We start from the raw sequence: 15,513 nt of genomic DNA, 5'->3' as shown, positions 1-15,513 counted from the left end.
TATTATCTCTCGGATATGTGGAACTATAATATATGATCCTCCAGGAGGCATAATAATGTTAGTATTTTATGTTGTATAAAAAATTTGCTAATCTTCTACTCAAATCTTAACACATATCTCAAAGTTATATTATTATCGATGGGTGTAGTGATTTTAAGAACACATTTGGACATTCAGTCAAATGATGATATGACACCTCAATCTCCCATAGATTGCATTATATTTTGATCTGTAATTTTACCAGAATTTAAAAAATTAACTATTTGAAAGGTTTATATAAATATTAACTTTGCTTGATATTAAATATAATTTTTCCAAACATAGGACCTGATTGACAAAGGGTTTTTCTCATAGATACAAAATGGGAGAAAAGCTTTAATGAATCTGGCCTATGGAATGACAACGTTCATTTACTTATTAGTGAACTTTCACATATAAGAATGTGCATACAAATACAAATAAAAATGTACTAAAATGTGAACATTTGCATAAATTCAGCATAATTTGGACCATCAATATTTATCATATCCATCTTCTCCTTCTAATATATGCTGTTGTTAATAACTTCAATATTATTATTTCTCCAATCTGAGAGTTATTTTGAAAACTATGTACTAGTTTGTTTTGTTAGTGTACTAATTTATACTGTATTTTATAATCGTTAGTACATAAATATAACTAGCTTTCCATTGCTTCATTTATACAACAATTTCAAAACTTATTTCCTACTATGATAATCATAATGTCCCCTTGATTTTAGATATTTTGAGCCTATAAATTCCAAAAAAGATTTTCAACTCAAAACAGGATACAAAAGAAACAGAATTTAGGAAAACTGATTTTCATTTAATGCCTAACATGAGTTTTCAAAAGCTTACATGTGCAAAAAAAGAACATATATGCATGTGTAATGCATATCTGTGCATAATCCATATTTTATAAATATGTAACATATGCATGTATACGATCCTTCATACGTAAAAGTTCACACAAAAATAAGGGGGCATGTTAGAGGTGTACCAGTGCATGGTTAGCAATCAGAAAGGGCTCTTCATGTGCGCTCCTTGTCTTCCTATGCAGTGCTTTTATTAAATGGGACATATAAAATAAGTTTTTCTTATATACACTAAACCCCTGCTTGGGCTTGGTTGCACTCACATCTATAGTCTTTAGGAGAAGGAAGTGGTAAATGTACATTTATATCATTAATTTGTGGTGCCCCTTACTGGTTGGTCTCTCGGGGATGCAAGGTTAGATAGCAGAACCCAAGAAAAATGTGGCTTTAAGGGTAGATATGAGGGAGATAACAATTAGTGGACTAACCTGCATGGAAAGCAACAGGCAAGCCTATGGCTATAGGATGCCCTTAAAGTGACATCAATTTTGCAGTATCAGAAAGAGCCAGGTCCTCATCATCTTCTGCCTCTTCCTCCTCTGATAATGATGATTTATCATCATTATCCTCTGATTCCTCCTCTGATAATGATGGCAGGTAGTGTCATCTGGGAAAATAAAAATTGTGGGTCATTTTGTGTTCTCATATGTTCCAGGGTATGATGTACATGATCATACAAGCAGTTATAAGGCATTCCTTTTCTGAGAGAGGAGTGAATGTAAGGGATATGCTTCTAGCTGTGGATCACCCAAGTCCTTTGAATGGTGGTAAGGCCATATATTGGTTCTTTCAGTTAAGGAAGCTTCAGTTCCGCAGTATTGTACTACATGGTGCCTAGCTAGTGATATGGGCTTGGAGATAGACTCTGTGTCAGGGTAGTTAGTGTTGGCATATGGTCTACATAGCAAAGCAAAAAGGGCCATGAGGTAGAACCTAGTATATGAGTATTTCTAGGATAGGGGGCATATACTTTCCCTGTTGGTCATTTTAGGAGTGGATTTTTGCACCGTCAAGAGTTTCAAACTAGGCCTGAGTGCACATTACAAGTCACGCTTCATGACAATGCTTCCTGTGACCCCAAGAAATGCTAAGGACAATTTTTTTTGGCATGACAATTTGTTGAAGCTTATGATAGTAACAGGGTCTTGCAGAGTGGCAGGTCATTACTGGGGCCAATGATGTAAACAGGACATAGACAAACCTTGTTCTAATCTCCCAGATGGCCATATCAGGAACCAACCTCTAGAACCATCCCACCTCATACATAGCCAATCCAGCCTCCTCTGGTGTCTCCTGTGCAGCTCCCAGGCTTTCTTCTTCAGTTCCTCAAACAATACAGAGAAATAGAAATACAAAGTTTAGTGCGCACTTTTGCTGCAGCTATGATCTCCATATTGATATGTTTCTATGTTTTCAGTGGAAGTCTGGATTTAGTAGCATAGCTTTTTGTACTCCTTTAATGCATCTAGAAGTGGTGTCTTACAACCAGTGACCCCCCTGCACAACTTTAATAGTCCCCATCCTCATCCCCACACTCCTACTGCTCCTAGAAACCCCTTCTGCACACTTTTATCAGTCCTCACCCTCAACCCCATACTCCTAGTGCTACCCAGTGACCCCCCTGCATACCCTTAACGGTCCCCATCCTAACACCCACACCCCTAGTGCATCCATTAGTGACCCCCTGCACAGTCTTAACAGTGCCCACCCCATCCCCACACATCTAGTGGCCTCCTAGCAATCCCCCTGCACACCTTTACCAGTCCCTACCATCATCCCCACACCCTTAGTGCCTCCCTTACATACCCTACTTACACACCCTAAGCAAACCCCCTTACATAAACCAAGAAATTCCTACCTCTACAATCCACAAGCTACTTACTCCCAGTGAGTACATGACTGAAACTATATTGCAGGCCTTTCCAGTCCTGCTTCATTGTCCTTAAGTTTCTTTTTCATTCTCCTCTTTCAGCGTAAAGCAGATGCTCATTTATCATCATCAGGAATACCAGTTGTGACGCATTGTTGGTGCTGAAATTGGACTGGTACACTGGTGGAGGCATTCCTGAATATGCCCACCACAGAAGAACCATAGGTTGTACATCGTGGGAAAAAATGCTCGTGCAAATGTACGTGCAACATATTTTATATTTTGTATGCCTTTACACACAGTCATTATGAAATTCATGTGCATATGGCATATTGGCTCATACACTGTTCTTCGAACGTCATCCTCCATGTGTATCAATTTAGAACTAAGCCATTGGCATTTCTAGCAGAGCTTATCCAGCTAACATAACTCTACACCAGAATGCTCCCGGAATGCCTCCAAACCTATCCAGATACATTTTATCCAAGTGATGACTTGGCTATGTAAAATTTATCTAAAGGGACCAGAAATTTAAACCTCAGAATTTGTCCAAGTAGCTCAAAAGTTATCCAGACAGATCCCTTTGAATATGGATCCAGAGGTGCCTAAAGTTAAGACATTTTTTGTTGAAAACGTCGGTACCTTAATTCAACAGAAACCCCCCTAAATTTACGTTCCTAAATTTTGGCCATAAACAGTTTTTGAAAATTGATCCAAAGTCACTATGAAAACCTTTTTTTAAATATTTAATTTCTGTTCATTTAAAGTTCTTCTGGGATGCTTCTTTGCCTTTATTTGGAACAAAGAAGGGAGTCTTCTTGGTCCAACAGTTATGCCTTTAGCAGAATTGCTTAAATAAAGAGAGAAACTATTGTACAGTAATCACTCAGAATTTGTGTCTCTCCTGTGACCAACTATACAAATCAGTACATTTAGGTTTCTCAACTGCAAAGAAAAATAGCTTCAAATACTGTGTGTCTGTGGTTGGCAATCAGTGGGATAGAATTAAAGCCCATCTTATTGCAATTAACCCACCATTTCTATTTGTTTAAAAATAATTCATCCATGAAATAGCCCTGCCCTGCTTGTTATACAAATTAAGATACTGCAGCCCAATGGTAAAATGATTATTCAAATTGAAAATAAAAAAAAGTGTATTTGTAATGCATTAATCATGTTAAAAATCTAAACAAACTGCTAATAAACTTGCACATCAGCCTGCTGATATATCAGATACTATTGTAAAGATGACGTCAATTGGCTATTACCTTTATATTTCAACAGAATCAAAAATTTTGAAACTAAATCCCATTATTGTTTTATAGACCTTCATAACATCCCGTGGTCTCTTTGGGCATTTCTGCTCTTTTTCAAGCCGCTTAAGGGATCATCTTTAATCATAGGTCTTTAAAGTCCACTCCTATTTTTTTCTTTTTATGTTTTTCTCTAAGATATACCCTCCGGTATTAATATGAATTTTGTAATACTTCCCTTTCAGGGGTAATTGGATCCAGTTCGCGGGGGGTACAACCCTCCCGGTGTTGATGCAGAGTACAGTTCGATGTGTCCACGTTTCACGTCCAAAGCTGCCTCAGGAACTCCTCTGACTGGATATAATTACTTCTTTATCTGAATGGGATATCCACATTTACTCTTCAAATGCAAAACCGCGATCGGATACATTGCATCGTCGCGGGGGGGGGGGGAATGTTTCACTCAACGCACATTCAGATAAAGAAGTAATTATATCCAGTCAGAGGAGTTCCTGAGGCAGCTTTGGACGTGAAACGTGGACACGTCGAACTGTACTCTGCATCAACACCGGGAGGGTTGTACCCCCCGCGAACTGGATCCAATTACCCCTGAAAGGGAAGTATTACAAAATTCATATTAATACCGGAGGGTATAGAAAAATAGAGAGGTTTCCTACAGAGAAATAAACATATGTACCAGCAGGCAGATGTAACTTCAATATTATGAACAAATGGACTGTAATTTATTTATTACCAAATCAGTAACTTTATGTTAACACCCAAGCCTGGTCCTGTTGATTTGTCCCTGCACCCCACCTCAAGGTATACAATTATTATTCCAAACACACTGAAAGCAAGACACCATGGTCCGGGCCATAAGTGAGAGCTTCATCCATAAAAGGAATCTCCCCAGGATTAAGAGTTTGAGCATGGGAGTATGTTGCTAGTCAGAGTAGCCCTGAAGATATAGCTATGTTTGTGTGCCTTTACGATTAAGACCCCACTAAAGTTTACAACAGTAATGCCTGAAATAAGTGGTGTAAAGTTAGAACAATGCACCTATGACATTGAAAAGTATATAGGCAAAATCAAATGGGAGAGGAACACGCATCCAAGGGGTCCAAAGCACAAATATAATGCATATAAAGGGTTGATAGTTTCCACCACCATACCTACTAATCAGGTGTTCATTTGGCATGCTCAGCAATGTGGTTCGTGAATGAAAGATACACTCCTTGTATCTGCATGGCCAGCACTGCCATGGGCCGGGATTCTCGACTGTAAGCTCAGTGGCTCTGGCTCCAATGCTGGGACTTAGGAAGGATTTCAACTCCATTGCCTGTTGCTGTGGTTCTTGTTGTCCTAGTCGTTATTGTCACTGCCGAGCAGCCCGAAACAGCCAGTATCCCTCTACAAGTAAACTTCCCCCTAACACTGTAGCTTTAGAAAGACAGGCCAGATAAGAAAAGGTGTTTTTCTTGGCCCAGGAGTCCTTGGAAGGTGTATCTAACAGAAGTCCTCATTTTATCAATCATGATAATATCCAAAAAAATAGCCACGTTCCACAATAAAAAATGTTTTGGCCCTCTATCACAAAAAAAAAAAAGTGTTGTTATTTCCAAAGTTCAAACTTGTGTTATGATACATTATTTCACTGCTAAATGCGGAAGGAACCCTTAATTTGCATAATTTTCAAGCTTTGCATACTCATTGTCATATTTGCATACTAACGCGCCACGTGCTAAATATTGTGTATCTGATGCACATTAGACCCCTTTTAACGTGCCATATGGCCCTACCACAATTTGATGATTGACCCTATAAGTTACAGAAATGTCTAACAAAAGTTTTGAGCCACTTGCCCTTCAGTGGCAAGTGGCAAGTGGCTGAAGCCTTCGGATGAAACACAAAGTCTGAGTCGGAGGACTCAATGCTCTGTCAAAACTTCTCAAACTGTATGATTTTGAAGCTCTTGAATAAAGTCTATGTCACTGCTTTAGAACATTTTTGTTGTCTGTGATGGACACTAACAACCTTTTCACATAGTAAACTTAGGGGCGGATTTTAAAAGCCCTACTCGCGTAAATCCGCCCGGATTTACCGAGCAGGGCCTTGCGCGCCGGCGCGCCTATTTTCCATAGGCCTGCCGGCGCGCGCAGAGCCCCGGGACTCGCGTAAGTCCCGGGGTTTTTTGTTGGGGGCATGTCGGGGGCGGGGCCGATCGACGCGGCGTTTTGGGGGCGGGATGCAGCGTTTTGGGGCGGGCCTGGGGCGTGGTTTCGGTCCAGGGCAGTCCGGGGGCATGGCCGCGCCCTCCGGAACCGCCCCCGGGTTGCGTCTCGGCGCGCCAGCGGCCCACTGGCATGTGGGGATTTACTTCTCCCTCCAGGAGGCGTAAATCCCCGGACAAAAGTAGGGGGGGGGGGTTTAGATAGGGCCGGGGGGTGGGTTAGATAGAGGAAGGGAGGGGAAGGTGAGGGGAGGGCGAAAGCGAGTTCCCTCCGAGGCCGCTCCGATATCGGAGTGGCCTCGGAGGGAACGGAGGCAGGCTGCGCGGCTTGGCGCGCGCCGGCTGCACAAAATCGGCAGCCTTGCGCGCGCCGATCCTGGATTTTAGCTGATACGCGCGGCTATGCGCGTATCTACTAAAATCCAGCGTACTTTTGTTTGCGACTGGTGCGCCAACAAAAGTACGCGAACGCGCATTTTTTGTAAATCTACCCCTTATTGTATTATATATATATTAGAGATGTGAATCGTGTCCTCGATCGTCTTAACGATCGATTTCAGCTGGGAGGGGGTGGGAATCGTATTGTCGCCGTTTGGGTGTTTAGAGTATCGTGAAAATCGTTAAAATCATGAACCGGCACACTAAAACCCCCTAAAACCCACCCCCGACCCTTTAAATTAAATCCCCCACCCTCCCGAACCCCCCCAAATGCCTTAAATTATCTGGGGGTCCAGCGGCGGTCCGTAGCTAAATCGGGGGAAGGGGGAGGGCAGGAAAACCGGCACACTAAAACTCCCTAAAACCCACCCCAACCCTTTAAATTAAATCCCCTACCCTCCCAAACCCCCCCCCAAAATGCCTTAAATTACCTGGGGGTCCAGCGGCGGTCCATAGCTAAATCGGGGGAAGGGCGAGGGCAGGAAAACCGGCACACTAAAACACCCTAAAACCCACCCCCGACGCTTTAAATTAAATCCCCCACCCTCCCGAACCCCCCCCCCCCCAAATGCCTTAAATTACCTCGGGGTCCAGCGGCGGTCCGGAACGGTCTCCTGCAATTGAATCGTGTTGTCTTCAGCCGGCGCCATTCTGCGCCGCCATTTTGCAAAATGGCGGCGCAGAACCCCCGCTGAACGACCTCCTGCAGTCGATCTCCTGCCGGGCCATTTTCTGTACGGAAAACGATTCGCGGCAGGAAATCGCTCCCGGACCCCCGCTGGACCCCCAGGGACTTTTGGCCAGCTTGGGGGGGCCTCCTGACCCCCACAAGACTTGCCAAAAGTCCAGCGGGGGTCCGGAACGACCTCCTGCAGTCGAATCGTGTTGGTCTATGGCCGCCGCCATTTTGCGCCGCCATTTTGCAAAATGGCGGTGCAGAATGGCGCCGGCTGAAGACAACACGATTCAATTGCAGTTGACCGTTCCGGACCGCCGCTGGACCCCCAGGTAATTTAAGGCATTTGGGGGGGTTCGTGAGGGTGGGGGATTTAATTTAAAGGGTCGGGGGTGGGTTTTAGGGTGTTTTAGTGTGCCGGTTTTCCTGCCCTCCCCCTTCCCCCGATTTACGATTTTTTGACGATAAATTGGGGGCATTGGTATTGTATCGTGGCCCTAACGATTTTTGACGATTTAAAATATATCGGACAATTTTTTAAATCATCAAAAAACGATTCACATCCCTAATATATATACATATAAATGTAAGAACAATAAATGATCAATAGTTATTTAATAAACAAATAATAAGAATATAAGAATAAATAAAATAATAAAATAGCAGCAAAAATAAATTTCTATTTCTCCTCTGAAAAATTATTGGTTAGTTTTATCTGAGTGTAGCTCCTTTACATTCCATATACATCCCATAAATATTATTTTTGTTATGGATAATGGACAGTGTAGCTCCAATAAGGTTGCCCTTTATTCTTTCCCTTTCTCCTTTTTAGATCTGTTGTTTTTAAACTTTATTACTTAATTTGATGTATGTTTTACTTTTATATTCGATCATATACTAAACCAACATTCATCCATATGATATTGCTTGTCTTATGTGACGCTCCCAATATCTTTCCATCAACATGTGACTTTTGAACACATGACCATCATAATAGGCTTCATCGTTTTAGCTGATGCTTTAGGATTTGGCCTTATGCTTAATCATAGGTCACAGTTGTAAATCTATTTTTTTTTAGGTCTTTTTTATGCCAACGTTAAAATGTTTATCCACTGAATTTCATACACTTAGCTTTCTTTATTTGAAACGATACATTGGTATATACATCTTCTGATGGTTGAACAAATCCAAGCTTTTACTTTCATGTCCATTGATCACCGACATTCTGGTCTCCGACACCCGACACGGGACCATGTTTCGGACTCCTTGTCCTTTTTCAAGGGCTTTTCATATCAATAGTTCTCATAGCAACATGGCGGTCTGGCGTTTTCTTCCTTTGTCGCTATGTTGCCATGAGAACTACTGATATGAAAAGCCCTTGAAAAGGACAAGAAACATGGTCCCGTGTCGGGTGTCAGAGACCAGAGTGTCTGTGATCAATGGACATGAAAGTAGAGATGTGAATCGGAACCGGAATCGGTTCCGATTCACATCGCAAATTCTTTTTCGTGCGACCCGATTGGGTTTTTTTTTATCGGCTGCGCCCGAGCCGATAAACAAAAAACCCACCCCGACCCTTTAAAACAGCTCCCTTAGCTTCCCCCACCCTCCCGACCCCCCCCCAAAAAAAAAAAACATTTAAAAATTACCTGGTGGCCCAGGGTAGTCCCGGGAGCGATTTCCCCTTCTCTCGGGCCTTCGGCTGCCACTAATAAAAATGGCGCCGATGGCCCTTTGCCCTTACCATGTGACAGGGTATCCGTGTCATTGGCTGGCCCCTGTCACATGGTAGGAGTACTGGATGGCTCACGCCATTTTTAAAGATGGCGCCAGCCATCCATTACTTTTACCATGTGACAGGGGCCGGTCAATGGCATGGATACCCTGTCACATGGTAAGGGCAAAGGGCCATCGGCGCCATTTTTATTAGTGGCAGCCGACGGCCTGAGAGCAGTTGATCGCTCCTGGGACCCCCACTGAACCACCAGGTAATTTCAAAAGGTTTTGGGGGGGGGGTCAGGAGGGTGGGGGAAGCTAAGGGAGCTGTTTTAAAGGGTCGGGGTGGGTTTAGGGGTTGTTTTTGTGTGCCATTTTTCCCGCCCTCCCCCAAAACAATAAGAGAACTCCACGAACAATTTTGTGGGGTTTTCCTATTGGTTTCGGGGAGCCCCCGATTTCTGACAACTTTGAAAATATCGTACGATATTTTCAATCGTCAGAAATACGATTCACATCTCTACATGAAAGTAAAAGCTTGGATTTGATCGACATCAGAAGATGTAAATACTGATGTATCATTTCGTATAAAGAAAGCACAGAGGTAGATCTTCAAAACATACGTGCGCGTACTTTTGTTCGTGCCACTGGCACGAACAAAGGTACACCAGATTTAATAAGATATGCGCGTAGCTGCACGTATCTTATAAAATCCGGGGTCGGCTTTCGCAAGGCTGCGCAAAATCGGCAGCCTGCACGCACCGAGCCGCGCAGCCTGCCTCTGTTCCCTCCGAGACCGCTCCGAAATTGAAACAGCCCCGGAGGGAACTTTCCTTCCGCGTCCCCCCACCTTCCCATCCCTTCCCCTATCTACCCCACACCCCCCAGCCCTACCTAAATCCCCCCCTACCTTTGTTGGGCAAGTTACGCCTGCTTGAAGCAGGCATAACTTGCGCGAGCCGCCCCTGCATCCCCGGCACAGGCCACAGTGCCGGGGGACTCGGGACCGCCCTCCCGGCCCGCCCCTGAACCATCACCACGCCCATGGACCCGCCCCAGACCACCCCCTGCCCCCGGACATGCCCCCTCCCGCCCCTTTTACGAAGCCCCAGGATTTACGCATGTCCCGGGGCTTTGCACACGCCGGTGGCCTATGCAAAATGGCGCGCCGGCGTGCGAGTGCCCTACACGTGTAAATCTGGGAGTATTTATGCGCGCATGGGTTTTAAAATCTACCCCTTAGTATATGAAATTCACTGGATGAACATTTTAACATTGGCATAAAAAAGACTTAAAAAAATAGATTTACAACTGTGACCTATGATTAATCATAAGGCCAAGTTCTAAAGCATTAGCTAAAACAATGAAGCCTATTATGATTGTCATGTGTTCAAAAGTCACATGTTGATGGAAAGATATTGGGAGCGTCACATAAGACAAGCGATATCATATGGATGAATGTTGGTTTAGTATATGATCATTAGTGATTACCAATGATCCAGAAAAGCTAAATGGTTTCACCTACTGTTTATATATATATATAGTTACTTTTATATTTACCTTTTTATTTTAATTTTTATATGTGCCTCACATTCTGATAATACAACTGCCCTTTCTATATGAGGGCTACTTCTCCTTTCAGATAGCAACACCTGGTATGCTTGGTCTTTGCAGAGATTAAATTGATAAGGTGTGTTTTGTTATTTTTTTTCACCATTAATATTATTTTTATAGTCATTTTTTTCATTTTTATTTTTGGGGGCTTAATGATTATTGTACAATATATTTTGGTAATGTGCATTTTGTATATTTTTATATAGGGATCAGAAGGGTTTTGAATGCAACATTACTGATGACATATATCCCTCTCCTTCTTTGTGAAGTTTTATCATTGATGGTTTCTCTGTTTTCTAAGATTTCATTTGACTGTGATTTTATTGTAAGCATATTTTTTGTATTATTTATTAGTATTATTATTTTTATTATTGTCTTATAATTCTGTGAAAATACTGACTAGAATTTATGGGTTTTATATAGGCACTGTTCAAAAGGTCTGCATTTCTAGTCAGCAGAGTGCTTGTTCCCCTAAGCAGGGGATTATCTGAAACATGGCCATATCAGGTAAATGAATATATATATAATCTATTATTAAATTGGTTTACCTTTATATAATAGTTTATTTAATAATATTTGTATGCTAATTTTAGTTATTTTTATTTTACTATTTTCATTTGTATTTATATTCTTATAATAATTTCATATTTCATATTTCATATTATTTATTGTTTATTCAATAATTATTGCTCAATTATTGTTCTTAAATGTATATGTATAAATACATTTCACCACCTTAGATGCATTGTTCTGTGTTCTATTTTCATATCACTTATTTCTAGTTTCCCTTGAATTTTGTGGTGTAGGCCTCTCTGATTACTGTATAATAATAATGCCCACCTATACAACCTAAAAATATGTTTCACTTGCCATGAACACCATGATTACCTAAATTTAAGTTAAACTGATAGCCATTGCAAAAATTAATTAACCTTCAAGATTCATGAGGGAAAAAGAATAATTAAGATTTACCATTCTAATTAAAGAGTTGGTTGCTTTCAAACCAGCATGTGTTCATACATTTGTTTGCATATGTCAGCCTGCACCCAGGTATATGGTCATGTTATACCATAAGCGTGCAAGCATGCAAATGTTATAAAATAGCCTAGTCATACACTAACGTGTGCCAAATATTAAGTTGGCACATGTAAATCCTACTTCTACCACATAAATAAGATAATTTTAAAAGGAGTGCACGCCAGTGCCATTCCCAGTTTTACCAGTTCATCTGAAGTTTGTCCTGTTAAGAGATAAGTCCTCCAGCCTCACCTGGTTTGATAGCCTTCACTCCCCCCAGTTAGCCCCAACTTTTAAAACCTTGCAGATCTACCTAATTTTCAGTAAAGTTAAGTAGCAGGGGGCCTCGGCAGGCGTTGAGTCACATCAGTATTTATGCACACATCTTAGGTTCCCCTAAGATGACCATGCCCCACCCAAACCCCACCCATCCCCCACCCATTTTTGGAAACTTTTGAGATGTGCATGCTGTGGGATATGTGCATATATTTTGATGGCTTATAATATCCGCTCGGCGCAGCAAGCCCAACTTCTTCGCAACGCAGGTTGGGTTTTTAAAATTCACCTCTAATTGTTTACTTGTATTTTTTGCAGTTTGTCTACTAGTTTTATTTTAAGATTTTCTTAACTGAATTGTAATTAGCAAAAGACCGTTTGTGAATTCTGTCAGTGCTGTGTTTTCTATAACATAGTAAATGATGGCAGATGAAGACCAAAACAGTCTAGCTAGTCTGCCCAGCAAGTTCTTCTTTAGGGTAGTAGCAACCCTTTAAAAAAAAAAAAAATCAATAATAGAGACTCTGCTTCCTAATTGATCATGCTGGATATGTTTTCAGTTTGGAGTATGGAGAATCATGCACATAATCTCTCTTATTGCTAATAAACATCGTAAATGTTCCACATCGCAGACATTTCTAAAGCACCAATTAATGTAAAACCTATGGGATTTCCTTTCTTAAACGAGGTTTTAATTTCTTTGTTTCTTACAGTTTCACATGGCACGCCGTGAAAACAGCATCCACGATGTGAAAACATTTCTTCTTTGATTGTTCCAGGTCATTAAGCCTGCACAGAAAGAAATCGATAGTGGGTACTGCTGAAGCATAACTCAGAAGGGAATGTATTTAGGTTTCTTAATTGTACATCAAAGACAGGCAAAACTTGCATCCCATTAAAATACTCAACCTAATATGAGTTCCCAACAAGATTTGTTGCACAATGGGGCATATTTGAGAGACAGAATGCATATTGAAATTAAAGGTTTCGAAAGACTGTGAATTCTTCAACTTCATTGGCTGTCAAGTCAGGTCCCATCCCAAAATTGATTTGCTTAAGGAAAAACCCAGTTAAGGAAAGCATTAACTTCATACAGATTGTGTGAATGGTTCACCTATTGTAATGTGCGTGACAAGTTGTCAAGTTTTAGTAAAGTGTTCATGCAACTGAAAAATAAGACAGTAACTTTCATCAGGCGCACAAACACATGTGAATGCACTCGTAGGCCTGTACGGAATGACATGGCCATTTTATAACATATGCACGATGTTGTAAAATAGCCTGACTGCATGCACATGTGTATGCAATTTTAAGTGGATACCAGCCTATGCACACAAATGTCGCTTCTACTGTGTAAGTGGGGGGATTTTAAAAGACAAGCGTGATGACACCATTACGAGTTTTTCCAGTTCATTCCCAGTTCACCCAGATAAGGAATAGGACTTTCAAACACCCCTAGTTTAAAAGGCTCCCTTCTCCCCAGTTAGCCCTGACCTGTAAAACCTCACCAATCTATCTATCTTTATTGTATAACATGCACATCATTCCATAGCAGAAGTAAAGTTATGCAGTTGGGTACCCTAGCATGCGACTGTGTGCATAAGTATTTCCGTGCTAATTTCAAGTAAAAAGCCAGGAACGCCCATGAACTGCCCAGATCAAGCCCATGCCCCGCCTCTTTTTTAACTTTTCAAAAAAATTTTAAAATCACTTGGCGCATGTCGGCCCAACATGTGTGCGTATCTCCCAGTTTTGGCATACACCAGACTTTTAAAATTTACCTTTAAAGGTGCAAATTATTACAAAGTATTTTTGTTTTTAGTTTCCTCCATTATGAAGGTAATTTTCAAAAGGACATCTATGGGTGAAACTGTGTTTTATGGGCATTAATGGCCTTTCACAAAATTGTATGCTCGATGATGGTAACTTTCCATCAGCAGCACAGGCATACATGTATGTGCGTATGCCTGTTCGCACTAATGGACACAGCCATTTTAAATCATACACACATATCTGTGTTTGGTTATAAAATCAGCAGTATGCACGTACATGTGCACACAATATTATATAGATGCGTGCATATGTGTGCAAATGCCACCTCTATCGCTTAAGGGGTAGATTTTCAAACCGCGCAAATTGGCGTACTTTTGCTGGCGCATCAGGCGCAAAAGTACGCGGGATTTTAGTAGATACGCGCGTAGCCGCTAAAATCCTGGATCAGCGCGCGCAAGGCTATCGATTCTGTATAGCCGGCGCGCGCCAAGCCGCGCAGCCTACCCCCGTTCCCTCCCCTCACCTTCCCCTCCCTTCCCCTACCTAACCCACCCGCCCGGCCCTAACCCCCCCCTTACCTTTGTCGGGGTATTTATGCCTCCCGGAGGGAGACGTAAATCCCCGCGCGCCAGTGGGCCGCTAGCGCGCCGGGACGCGACCTGGGGGCGGGTACGGAGGGCGTGGCCATGCCCCCGGACCACCCCGGGCCGTAACCATGCCCCGGGCCCGCCCCCAAAACGCTGCCGACACGCCCCCAAAACGCCGCGCCGACCGAGCCCACCCCCCGACATGCCCCCGACACGTCTCCCTCACCAAACCCCGGGACTTACGCGAGTCCCGGGGTCTGCGCGCGCCGGTAGGCCTATTGAACATAGGCGCACCGGCGCGCAGGGCCCTGCTCGCCTAAATCCGCCCGAATTTAGGCGAGCAGGGCTCTGAAAATCCACCCCTAAGTGTGGTGATTTTGCTAGGCTTGCATGCCATCACTAAAATCCATTTGACCAGTTTTCCCAGTTCACCCCAGTAAATGATAGGACTTCCTAACCCTCCTAGCTAGATAGAATTCCTTTTACCCCAGCCCTTCAAATCCCGCCAACTAGCCCTGATTTTTTAATTTTAAAACTTACATGCCATCCATAGCAGACGTACACTAACATGGTAGGGAACCCCAGCGTGTGCTTGTGCGCATAAATACTTCCATGCAGACTTCATGTTACAGACCTGGACCGCCAATGTCCTGCCCATGCTCTGCCCAGACCACGCCCTTACCACATCCCCTTTTTCAGTTTCTGATTTGTGCGCATACCGGGAGATACGCACATACTTGCTCACTTATTAAAATCCATGCAGCTTGTGCCAGCCCGAGACAGCATGTATCTCCTGGCTTTGGCCCATGAAGGGCTTTTAAAATCGACCTTAATATGCAGGTCAGCTTACATGCAGACATGACCCAGATTGAGCAGAAGCAATCCCAGGGTGGGGTTGGGGAGGGGGTTGGATTTATAAGAACATAAGAACATGCCATACTGGGTCAGACCAAGGGTCCATCAAGCCCAGCATCCTGTTTCCAACAGTGGCCATTCCAGGCCATAAGAACCTGTCAAGTACCCAAAAACTAAGTCTGTTCCATGTTACTGTTGCTAGTAATAGCAGTGGCTATTTTCTAAGTCAACTTAATTAATAGCAGGTAATGGACTTCTCCTCCAAGAACTTATCCAATGCTTTTTTAAACAGCTACACTAACACTTATGCACA

The 15,513-nt window shown here is 42.6% G+C and overlaps 1 long non-coding RNA gene across 1 annotated transcript in view; it reads left to right on the top strand.

Moving 5' to 3' along the window:
* Nucleotides 1-13,033, top strand: part of LOC115099462 — a 160,834-nt gene extending 147,801 nt beyond the window's left edge. Inside the window, exons 2-4 of the long non-coding RNA XR_003858783.1 lie at nucleotides 2,868-3,024; nucleotides 11,116-11,199; nucleotides 12,699-13,033. This is a non-coding gene — a long non-coding RNA (uncharacterized LOC115099462). The remainder of the gene's footprint in view (nucleotides 1-2,867; nucleotides 3,025-11,115; nucleotides 11,200-12,698) is intronic.
* The last annotated feature ends 2,480 nt before the right edge of the window (nucleotides 13,034-15,513 follow it).

Source organism: Rhinatrema bivittatum, chromosome 9, assembly GCF_901001135.1.
Source record: "Rhinatrema bivittatum chromosome 9, aRhiBiv1.1, whole genome shotgun sequence".
NCBI classification, from domain to species: domain Eukaryota; kingdom Metazoa; phylum Chordata; class Amphibia; order Gymnophiona; family Rhinatrematidae; genus Rhinatrema; species Rhinatrema bivittatum.
The sequence above is the reverse complement of the archived record's forward strand: the minus strand, read 5'-3'. Positions and strand labels throughout refer to the sequence as shown.